The sequence below is a fragment of the Pipistrellus kuhlii genome, unplaced genomic scaffold (genome assembly GCF_014108245.1).
Source record: "Pipistrellus kuhlii isolate mPipKuh1 unplaced genomic scaffold, mPipKuh1.p scaffold_m20_p_10, whole genome shotgun sequence".
Taxonomy (NCBI): domain Eukaryota; kingdom Metazoa; phylum Chordata; class Mammalia; order Chiroptera; family Vespertilionidae; genus Pipistrellus; species Pipistrellus kuhlii.
Window position 1 is genome coordinate 27,813,219 of NW_023425405.1, and position 13,021 is coordinate 27,826,239.

A 13,021-nucleotide genomic window follows, 5' to 3' on the forward strand; every position below is an offset into this window, starting at 1 on the left:
GGTATGAAGGCGCACACAGAGAGAGCTGGCAACTGAGTATGCTGCTGGCTTTTTAAATCTGCAGAGAGACGTAAGCTCATGACTGCTCTGAACTCCAGTTCCAGGTGAGACTCTGGGGACCCAGACTCATACAGGGAGAAACTAAACTGTCTGGCAGCAGGCAAAACTTGAGGGTGGGTTTCTCTCAGAGGTGCTTGTAGCAATTACCGAGGGACACTGAGACCTGGGGGGCCTCTTAGGGCAGAGCCCATGGGAAGCCATTGCTGTTTGCTCCAGCCTGAGAGACCGCCGCACCCCAGCTGTGTGCAGAGGCTTTTGCATATGAATGGCCTGGTCCTTTGAAAACTAAAATTACCTAATAAACTGCAGCTGAGTCAGAGAGACCCAGAACATCCAAAAGAAGGCCCAAGGCCCCATAGCAGCTTGCATTGCTTCACAGCTGGACCTTATCTGGGCACCTTCAAACCCCAAACAAAGAAGAGGAATCTATAGATCTCTCTGTAGCTCCTGCTCGGTGGCCTCAGGCAAAGGCTAAATTAACACCTCCTTGGAAATCCAAGAGCCAGTGTACCCAGGGGTCAAAGTAAGACCATCCTGATTACAATTCCTCAGATCCATAAGGGATACACTCAGGGACAGACTCAGTGAGCACCAAAGCCCCACTGAGGCAAGTCTTGCCTCATAAAGGTGTCTCCAGCACAGAAGATCTCCCAACATAGACACAGCTGATCCTCAGCCAATTTGCCTAGAGGTCAATTCCTCCCAGTGATATCAACAACAATCAAGACTTAACTACAACAAGACTATGCACACAGCCCACAAAGGGGTGCACCAAGAGTGACCACCTCAGGTAACTGGGGAGGCTGAGCCACTGGGCCCTAAAGGATACCTAGAACACTCTATCAACACAGGGAAGCAGCAAAAATGAGGAGACAAAGAAACAGGTCACAAATGACAGAAATGGAGGAAAGCAAACTATTGGATATAGAGTTCAAAACCATGGTTATAAGATTTTCAAGAATTTTCTAGAAACTGCCCATAAATTTAGTGAGGCCCTCAAGAATATGAAAAAAGACCAACTAGAAATTAAACATACATTGACTGAAATAAATAATAATATATAGAGGTCCAACAGCAAATTGGAAGATCACAAGAATCAGGTCAGAGATTTGATATACAAAGAAGCAAAAAAGACACAACCAGAAAAGCAAAAAAAAAAAAAAAAAAAAAAAAAAAGAATCCAAAAATATAAAGATAGTGTAAGGAGCCTCTAGGACAACTTCAAGCATATCAACATCAGAATTATGGGGGTCCCAGAAGAAGAGAGAGAGCAAAATATTGAAAACCTATTTGAAAAAAATGTCAGAAAACTTGCCCCACCTGGTAAAAGAAATAGATTTACAAGTCCAGGAAGTACAGAAAACCTCAAACAAAATAAATCCAAAGAGGACCACACACCAATACACATCATAATTAAAATGCCAAGAGAAAAAGACAAAGAGAGAATGTTAAAATCAGGAAGAGAAAAACGGTTAGTTACCTTCAAGGGAGCACCCATACAACTGTTAGCTGATTTCTCAACAGAAACTATGCAGGCCAGATGGGAGTGACAAGAAATATTCAAAGTGAAGAATAGCAAGAATCTACAACCCAGATTAATCTACCCCAGCAAAGCTATCATTCAGAATTAAAGGTCAGTTAAAGGGCTTCACAGATAAGAAAAAGCTAAAGGAGTTCCTCACCGCCAAACCAATATTATATGAAATGCTGAAAGGTATTCTTTAAGAAGAGGAAGTAGAAGAAAAAGTTAAAGATAAAAATTATGGACAACAAATACCTATCTATCAACAAGTGAATCTAAAAATCAAGTGAATAAGAAATACGATGAACATAATAAACTGGAGAATATAATAGAATCAGGGGCAAAGTAAGGGAGTGGACTGAAAATCCTCAGGGGGAAAGTTGTGTGGGGAGTGCGAGAAGTGACTGGACAAAAATCATATACCTATGGATGAGGACAGTGGAGGGGGGTAAGGGAAGAGAGTGGGGTGGGAACCAGGTAAAGGGGAGCAATGGGGGTGAGGGAGGGAACAACAGTAATAAAACGTAGACACTCTATTTAAAATAAAATTATATTTTAGGGTACATTTTATTCAGGGTACATTTTGCACTGGTGTCCAAATATTTACTACTTACTAAAAAAAAAATTACAATATTTAGGATAATTGCAAATAGCAACAGGGAAGGACTAGAATTCCACTAGATTCTACTTGAAAATGGGAAAAACTACAGACTGAATCTCTTCTGAAACAATCTCTTGTTGCAAACTTTACTAGTGTTTCTATGGTTATTATTTATATAATGATGATAATAGTAGTATTCATAATAATAATAAACTTTACTGGGCATATAATATCTGCCAGGCACTCCCCTTAGTTTTTCCTGAATTCTCCCATTGTTCTTCTTAATAAGAACATAATCCTTAATCAATAAAGAAAAAAAATTTTTAAATAGCCTGGAAACTTAACAAGTCTGACTTACAAAGAGTTGATGTCAGTTATTTCATTATTACTACATTTATCTGTTAAGGAAATCAGAAGGAATTCTGTCTGAATATATCTATTTTTATTTTTATCTTTTTGTGGTAAAAAATGGATATAAATGGGCTTCTATTTTTCATCTCAAAAGTCTGTTGTAGAAACTAAATAAAATAATACATGTATAGTGAAAAAAATAAAACCAAGGGATTAAGGATTCAAAAAAATAAATAAAAAGAATGTAAACTGGTTACAGTCTTTATCTTCATTTTAAGATTAAGATACCGAGGATCAGGGATCTAGATGGATAGCATGTCTTTGAGTTCTAGGACTCAAAGATATTTGAAAATGTACAAATAAGCAATGATAATTTTTTTCACATGTTCTAATACAGTCCCAAATATGGAAATGAATAAAAATTCATCTCATAAAATGGAAACTTTCCAAATCTATATAGTATCACAGAGAAATATGAATGCTCCCTGGGGCTGATGAAAGAATTCCTGAGAAATAGAGTTTAACATAAGAAGTGAATCATTTTCAGGGCCAGCAAACGTATCTGCAATTGCAGACACAGTTTTCTCCCTTCCTTCTGGTCTTCTGTACTCCTCAGATCGCAGTCACAGTAAGCTCCAAATTCAGACCTATCCTTATGCATTCAGAAACTACTCACTGTCTCCTGCTTTTTTGTCCTGGTTACCACAGATAGAAATAACCTTCTTTGGTTAAAAGAGAGCACATGTGGCCCCACTGACAGATTTTGTTTTAACACAATTCCGATAGCCTCCCATACACCTGAACTTGGAGATCAAGTGTTCCTGTAGTTTAATGCTGGGTGTTAATGACCCCCAAACCTAATGGCTTAAGACAACCATTTATTTTACAGTATTTTGTGGGTTGACTGAGCTCAGTTGAAGTGGTTTGTGTATGGGGTTTCTAATTCAATTACAGTCAGAAAGTGGCTGGGTCTAGGACAGTGGTTGGCAAACTGCAGCTTGCAAGCCACATGTGGCTCTTTGGCCCCCGGAGTGTGGCTCTTCTACAAAATACCACGTGCGGGCGTGCACGTACAGTGGGATTGATACTTCCTGGCCCATGCACAGAAGTCGGTTTTCGGCTCTCAAAAGAAATTTCAATGGCTGTACTGTTGATATTTGGCTCTGTTGACAAATGAGTTTGCCGGCCACCAAATATCAACAGTATAACGATAGAAATTTCTTTTGAGAGGCACATTTTTTAAACTTAAACTTCCTCTAATGCTACTTCTTCAAAATAGACCCGCCCAGGCTGTGGTAGTCTGTGGAAGAGCCACACTCAAGGGGCCAAAGAGCTGAAGTTTGCCTACCACAGCACTAGGATATCTAAAGGCATCTTCACTCACATATCTGATGCTTGTGCGGACACAGGTGGAACAGCTCACAGCTAAACGCACCTTCGTCTGGCTCTTCATGTGGCCTGGACTTCTTCATAGCCTGGTTCTCAGTCTTCATACTGGCTGTCCTCAGAATGAGCATTCCAAGAGGCTATAATTGGAAACTGACTTTTTCTTTAAAGTGAGGCTTGGAAACAGACACAAGGTCACACTGTCATTTTCTACTGATCAAAGAAGTCACAGAGCTCACTTAGATTCCGGAGGGGAAGAAGCCCTACCTCCCGCTGGGAAAAGGTCAAACAACCTGTGACTACCTTTACCATTCTACCCTAGCACTTGGCTAGAAATAAGGCCTTGAATTTTATTTTGAAAAAAAATTGTTTTCTTACCAAATTTCTAAAAGAGAAGTAAAAAGTAGTGAAATGGAATATGATTAATCAATGTTCACAGGAAGGAAGTAATTTATATTCTATTAGAGTTTTAAGTTTTAATGAGTTTATAACTAGTATATAATGTTGACTAGCGGCCCAAGTGCTTATTTATGTTAGCCACTAGTCTGAAAATTTGATGGATGGTGTTATTTATGGATCACAACTTCAACTCAACCCAGATAAATTGGCAAAGATGCCAACACTCAAGATTATAGGGAAGAAAATGGCAATTGTTTCACAGTACTTAAAAATATTTTTTTTAGAGTTAGCAGTTATGATAGACTGCATAGCAAATAGTGTGTTCTTTCAAATGATTTTATAATGATAGCAACGATTTTCACACAATTCCATGGGAGAATTTTGCTTTCCAGAAGTATTTTTTAATGTCTATTTAAACAATACTTGATAGTCACACAGAACTTAGAGCATAGTGGCTTGATCCACTTCATTAATAAGTCTGTGGAAAAATCAGTGGCCCTTAATTTGGGATTAAAAGATTTCTTCCTATGGTCTTTAATTTAAATTCCCAGGGAGTTACCCTAGGGTATGAGTCTTTAAAGTAATCTTCAAAATAGCCTATATGAATTTAAGCTATTTCAAATGTAGCATTAATAGCACTGTTCTTTGCTAAACAAAATGTTCGATACAGTCCACAGGGGAAGTTGTTCAATGATTGTTTGTGTTAATAAGAAATAGGAGATCTCTGAGTCTATCTTTGGGAAAGTAGATAGATAAACTGTGTATGTATCCTATAAACTACTGTGTGGTAGCAGAGAAAATAGTGAATAGATATAAAAAGAGTAATATACATCTTTAAAATAATACTAAGTAGAAAAAAAACCTGAAACAAAATTAGTTCTCTATAACAATACAATTGATGTAAACTAAAAATACACTCAATATATAAGTAGATTTTACAGGATTAAATACAAGCAGAATAATATGCCTCAGACATACTCTTAGACTGCACATAAGGGTGAGGATACAGGATGCACATTGCCAATGAAATGGGATAAAGCTATTTAAATAATAAAGAAACCTTTAATATGTCAAGACAATGATTTCTTATAAACTGAGTAGTTACCTTTGATGCAACCCTCTTGACCAAATAAGACAAATTATGATTCAATTACTATTATCAATTTAAATTTATAAATGGCTAGATATTATAGATTCTATTTTAGAAACTGATAAATACAACTAGTTATTAATTAAATGTCATATTAAACAAATAAAATTATTAGATCATTGTATATAAACATCAGTTATATTAAAATAATCTACACTAATAAAAGAGAAAAATATTAATTGACCGTACCTTTGCTATGCCAACAGCCAATCAGAGTGAGTATGCAAATTAACCCAACAAAGATGGTGGTTAATTTGCATGTGCTGAGGAAGGGAGGATGAAGACTGAAGAAGGCATAGAAGGAAGAAGGAGGAAAAGCAGAAAGTAAGGCAGCTGTTGGAGGGAAAGCATGGGTGGTGGCGGTGGGCGGGAGAGGTGGCAGTAGCATAGCGGTGATGGGAAGGAAGCCCGCTGGAAGGGGCCCCTAGTAATATATAATAGGGACTCAAAAAGGCCTGTCTTCCATAATTTCTTTACACCTTGCCAGCTCAAGTTATAATAATTTAACTTGCACTCTTAAAAACTTATTTTAAATGTTGGCCTATGTCCAAACAACCACTTCAAGAGATTGATCAAAAAGCTGTATGGACTCAGAGGGGATTCTGAGAAGATGATGGAGAAGGAGACACCAGGAATCCATTTGTATTCCCACCCAGACAAAAGCAGCACTAGCAGAATCTTTCTGCTGTAACTATTTTGGAAATCTGGAGTCTACTGAAAGCTTACAAATTCTAGGAGAAGGTTTTGGGGGTAAATTGTAGCTAATTTCAGTCAATTTCAGCTATTAGCAGAGGAACAGCTATCCATCTTTACTCCTCTGCCTCATCGCAGGCAGACATGCAGGCTTTCCAGCAGCAGCTTGCAGGAGCCACAGTTTGCAGGAGCCACAGTGGGTAAAGGACCCTGCCCTCCAAATATCAGGGATCTGTGCTCTGATTACTGATTGCTGCTTTGAATCACAGAGACAAAGACAAAGAGGTGGGTGACCATTTTCGCTATATTTTCCCCAAATCTTTGCAAGCCTCTACCCTATAAAACTTTCAGAAGAAAAAAATAGAGGTTAAGGTTCGTGGCATTGGATTGGGCAATGATTTCTTGAATCTGACACCAAAGGCACAGGCAACAAAAGAAAAAACAGACAAATTAAACAGTGAAAAAACTGTGTTCAGCAAAAGATACTCTTAGCAAAGTGGAAAGTAAATCCAGAGAATGGCATAAAATATTTGCAAAGAATATATATATGATTTGATTCATATCCAGAATTTATAGAGAACTTCCAAAACTCAACAACAACAAATCTGATTAAAAAATAGACAAAGCACCTGAATAGATACTCTATAAAGAAGACATATTTGGGGAGTGGGGAAAGAGAATACAACTGGCCAATAAGTATATGAAAAGATAATCATTAGGAAAATATAAATCAATGAGAAAGCACTTTACACACCTTAGGATAACTACCATAAAAAAAAAAGGAAAAATAATAAGTGTTGGCAAAGATGTAGAAAAATGGAAACCTTTGTTGGTGGGAATATAAAATGGTACAGTTGTTGTAATACCAGTATGATGGTTCCTCAAAAAAAAAAAAAAGCATATACATGACCTAGCAATTCCATTTCTGGGTATATACTCAAAAGAATTGACAGCAAACTCTTGAGAAAATGTATTTATATCCATATTCATAGCAACATTATTCACAATTGCTTAAACATTGAAGCAACCCAAGTATACATTGATTGATCAATGAATAGACAAATAAAATGTAGTATATACATCTAATATAATATTATTCAACTTTAAACAAGAAAAATCTGACAAATGCTACAACATGGTGAACCTTGAGAACTCCATGCTAAATGAAATAAGTCAATCACAAAAAACAAATAGTTTAATTCCACTTACCAAAATCATACAGACACAGGGTATTGTTTGTTGCCATGAACTGGGTAAAGGAATGAATGGAAAGTTACTGTTTTAATGGGTATAGTTTCAGTTTTGAAGATGAAAAGAGTTTTGGAGATAGCTGATGGTGATGATTGCACAACATATGAATATTTAATATCATTGAACTGCATACTTAAAAATGGTTAAGATGGTAAATTTTATGTTATATGTAATTTACCATAATAAACAAAATTAAAAATAAAATGGAGGAAGGAGAAAGGAAGGCTCATAACAATCGCAGGTCTATTATAATTATGAAATACAGTTAAACACACATCTCCAATCCCTTGATTAAAGCCAGACCAATTGCCTGAAAATAATTTACAGTGACTATTGGCTCTGCTTCTGGCCTGTATTTAAAGTTAAATAACTTTCTCTGCTTCATATATGTAGAACCTTGAAGACCAAGAAACCACCTTTCATTATAAAATGACTATGTTCAATCCCAGTCAGGTAGCTCAGCTGGTTGGAGTGTTGCTCCTTATACCACACAGGTTGCAGGTTCCATTCCCGGTTGGGGTGTGTTCTGGAAGCAATAGATTTATGTTTCTTTCACATCTCTCTCCCTCTCCCTTCCTCGCTCTCTAAAAGTCAATTAAAAACATATTTTTAAAAAAATAACTGCCACTGAATTATTTACTATCATTATAAATATCTGCCCACCAAATTATTTAATACCATTATTGTATTATTTTTTAATATATTTTATTGATTTTTAATTTTATTTATTTATTTATTTATTTATTTATTTATTTATTTTTCAGAGAGGAAGGGAGAGGGAGAGAGAATTAGAAACATTGAGAGAGAAACACCAATCAGCTGCTTCCTGCATATCCCCTATACTGGGGATGTGCCCGCAACCAACATACGTGCCCTTGACTGGAATCAAACCTGGGACTCTTCAGTCTACAGGCCAATGCTCTATCCACTAAGCCAAACCAGTCTTATTGACTGTTAAGAATACCTAATATGATATATATATGAGCAATGTTATAATAATATAGATTTCATGTTTGATGGGAAACATATCTAAAACTACTTATTGGTTTTTAAAAAAATCCTTATCTATATTGTTCTATGGGGTCTAAAATTGCAATTATTTGAATATTTTCAACATAATAACTGAATAATTTTTTACATGAGGTAGATTAAAGACCATCATAATAGTTTAAAACAATACTCATTGAACAGCAAAGGAAAGGAATTTTACAGTAATGTAAATTCCAGTGTTCCAACTATAATTTCAGTCATGCAAGGACCAGAATATTAAGCCATCAAAAAATAATCCATGAGAAAACTGCTGAGTCCATGGTTTTTTGGCAAAATATAGCCCTAAAAATATGTTTCAGAAAGTTTGTTTAGTATTATATAACTACTTGGGTTATGTGGTTTTCATATTTTTCAGTCGATTTACTAAAACCATTGGTCCTAGATTTAATTCCTCACCACATAGGGAAACTTCCAAGCTTCCAAAATAATAGAATCACATTATATTTCATCAAAGTTTAGAGTGACAATTGCATTAGGTTACATGCTGATGATAAAAGTCATGAAAAGACCATTTTTAAAATATGCTCAGTATGTGTAAACCTCTAAAAAAACCAACTTAAAATTATGATATAAAGTCCTTTTCCAGAATTACCGAAACCAATGAAGGCAATTTCAAATTGGATTTCACAACATTATCTGTAATTAAGTATTATATACATAATTTAAATAAGAGGGCACAAAGCAATTTCACTCAGTTGCCAGTGGCCCAAAATTGGGAGACTGAATTCCAGAGATACATAATTGGATCATGAACCAAAATTGGAAGCTAACAACTTTTAAAGTTTTTGGAATTCCCAAGTCTGTACTTCGAGGACCCAGATTTATTCTCAAGTCAGTAGATGCCACATTTTTCTGCTGAATAATTGCACCTCTCATTAACTCAGGAAAGCTAGACAAGTAAGTTCAAGGGAAGCTTTGCCTATTGGAAAAGCTTCGCCCCTTTCTACCCCCTCTGTCTGTATCTAATCTTGTTTGTTTGTTTATTGTTAATCTTCACCCAAGAATATTTTTCCATTGATTTTTTTTAGAGGGAGTGAAAGAAAGAGGGAAAAACAGAGAAACACCTATGTGAGAAAAACACATCGACTGGTTGCCTCCTGCACATGCTTGGACCAGGGCCTGCAACCAAGGTATGTGCCCTTCACTGGAATCTGCAGGCCTATGCTCTACCCACTGAGCCAAACTAGCTAGGGCTCTGCTTTATTTAAAGGTGCAATTGGCATGTAATAAGTAACTCATTTAAATGTAATTTGAGAAGTTTTGTCATAGATATACATCTACAAAACTAATACTAGAGTCAAAATAATAAACATTCTACCACCAACTAGTTTCTGCATGTCCTTTTGTCCTTTCTTCCTCCCAAATCCATATCCTCATTCACTGACAACCTCTGATATGCTTCCAGCCATTTAATTTGCATTTTCTAGAACATTATATAAATGCAATAATAAAATGATATTTCTTTTCTGTTTTCTTTAACTCAGTTTAATTATTTTAACATACAACTGTACTATAGCTGGTATCAACAGTCCATTTCTTTTTATTATTTAGTATCCCGTGCTTTAAAAGGCGAAAGATTTATACGATCTGAAGAGAAACCAGAGTATAGTATTCCGTGCTTTAGATAGAACTTTGTTTACTTATCCACTCATCAAGAACATTAACTATACAGTCTCCATATTCGTTTCCTGCCTGGAGAGCTAGGGGAAAACCAGAAGGACATGGTACCATGGGAGCAGAGAATGTCTCACATCAGAAGGTCTGGAGAGAATGTAACTGTGGCCTACCCCAGGGAATTCAAAGGGCCCAAGCAAGTCTAGAACAAAGAGAGAAGGTAAGAGAAGTGTCCAGAGACGTAGACAGAGATCATATTCCTGAAGACTTTGTAAGTTGCATCATTGATTTCTAATTCCACCCTAAGAATGACTGAAGCCCCTGAGAGGTGTACAGAGGATAGTTATGATTAGATTTGTGATTTTAAAAGAATCCATTTTAGCTGCAGAGTGAAAAAATGCATTACAGAGGGGTAAGGTATTCAGAGACAACGTAGGAAATGTGAAACATTCTGGGCAGATGCATGACATAATGTAAGTCAGGACGAGGGGTTTTAGGGTGTACCATGATCAAAGGCAAATAATCAGGAAGGAGGAAACATATTCCTGACATGGTTAAGAGAGAGCATGTGAGGTTTAATGGTAAGTTAGAAGACAGAGGAAGTTCGGAAGGTCTGTAACGGTACTCAAAGGATTTCATATTATATGAATGACAACATTATATATTGAGCAAATTGAAGGTTTTGTGTGGAGGAATGTCAGAGAAGTTCTTTAGGTTGATAATAATATGGTCCATGGATTAAAAGAGATGAAGATGAGTTTCAAGGACATTTGGAAATAATTACAGATACTGAGTCAAAGCAATACAGAATTGTGGTAGATTTGTGAAAATCAGAACTGAAATCAGGACAGAAATCTTTATCCACTTTTAAAGCCTCACAATTTATTCACAGTCACACATTAAACCAACTCATTTCTCAATTCTGCCTTGTTTATCTTTTATAAACCTAAAATATTGTTCATGCTCAAAAAGTTTTATATATTTTATGTACCCTATAGCATTTTGTAATATTTCCTATCTTGTGCAAATAATGTCTCACTGTATTAACATTATGTCAACCCAAATAATTTTGATTGCTTAGCATCCTAAGTATAAAAATATATCCATCTATTTATTAATGTATACACTAATCTGTTTAAGCATTTAATAGATTAATGGTGATAAAATGATTAATAGTAAAATAAAACATCTTCATGATTATCATTATTTATCAATGAAGTAAAATGATAATAGAGTAATATATGCATATCTCCCCTTTCCTTTTATGAAAAATATTCTTGGGAAATTGAGCTCTGTGATGAAGAAAATATATTTTGTGTCTTACAATTTGAGGTTGGTTTTGCCTATTTGATTCACAATTTGCATTATAGAAACTACTGATTTTCTCCTTTAGTTTAAATTGTAATTACTGTTTTCAAAACCAAAAAAAGCTACTTCACATCAATGAAATTAAAGATCAGGTTCAATAAAATTATCAGTACCATAGACTTAAAATTCATGAATGATAATTCAGTAACTGTATAGGTAAACATATATCCTTCAATGTGTGTGTTTGTGTGTGTGTGTGTGTGAGAGAGAGAGAGAGAATGATGATGATAATTACAACAATGCTAGAATCCATTAAGAGATGACCTAAGAACCACTGGAAGTTATTTAGGAGGTCATGTGATACACAAACACACAACATGAATCAGCACTAATTATGTCCCGGTGATATAGGGGTCAGAAGAAAACCCTCAGCTTTAGTTGTGGTAACCAGACCTTTATGCATCAGACTTTTATCACTTGCAAAATAGGCAAAATGAATGGAAAAGCTTTTCTCTTTCAATGCATATGATACTTTAATCATTATCTTTGAAAGCTCATGAGGGAATCTTTGGTGAAATATGTTTAAAAACCTTTTCCCTTTTGTAGTAAAAAGTTTATCTAACTTGACATTAGCTAAAATGACTAAATTTTTATTTCTACAACTTCTGTAAAACAAACTGTCACAGGCTAAAAGCTCAACACAAATATAGTTTTGGTGTTATTATTGGTTTGAAATATATCTCATCATTCTTATTGGAAGTAGTGAATGACTTTAAACCACTTACCATAGATCAGAAAGAAAGCAAAGTCCAAATAAGATGTCAGTATTTAGCAAACACAGCTTTCCTAATCCATGAATTCCAACTGTCCCTGCATATTAGAGTCACTTGGAGGAATTTTGCATATTAGAGTCACTTGGAGGAATTCTGTTTAAATGCTACTTTTTCTAAGTATTATGTCACTATCAATAGTTTTCAATTATTGGGTAATTCTTACTAGTATATGCAGCCACTGTTAGACTTAATCCATGAAGCAAAATCTTGAGTGCACATAACAATGTCCTGGATAGGGCAAACCCTTTCTACCATCAGATAGTCTGATTCCATAATTCTAGGATGGGTCCAATAATCTGCCTTTTAGGTAGCAGTTCATTCTGAGATAGGTGGTCTACAGATCAAACAAGAATTACTGTCCTGAATTCAAGACCACACTCTGTATAGTTCCAATCTCTCGGAAAGGCTTGTATAAAATAGCACCCTCAGTTTCAGAGGAAAAAGAGACCCAGAGAGTGAGGAAGTGAACTCAGAGAGCAGGCTGACATGTGAGGGCTTCAGACATGAAGAGAAGTACAGAGAGGAGAAAATACCCAGGTGAGCAGAAGCAACACGTATGCAAGCCCTACCAATAAAATGTCCTAAACTCAGCCCCAGAACTTCTCCTTCCTGGGAAAGAAAGAACAGGGCCAGAGGAAGGCCTGTGCTCTTTTTAAAAGCCAGCATTTTCCTTGTAATTACTGTTCCTACAAAACAAAACAAAACAAAAAAAAAACCTCAGTTGATTTCCTCAGGGCTGTAGTAGCACAGTGTGAACTTCAGTTCCTCATCTCTTTAAATAAATTAAGACCCTAAAGGCGGCA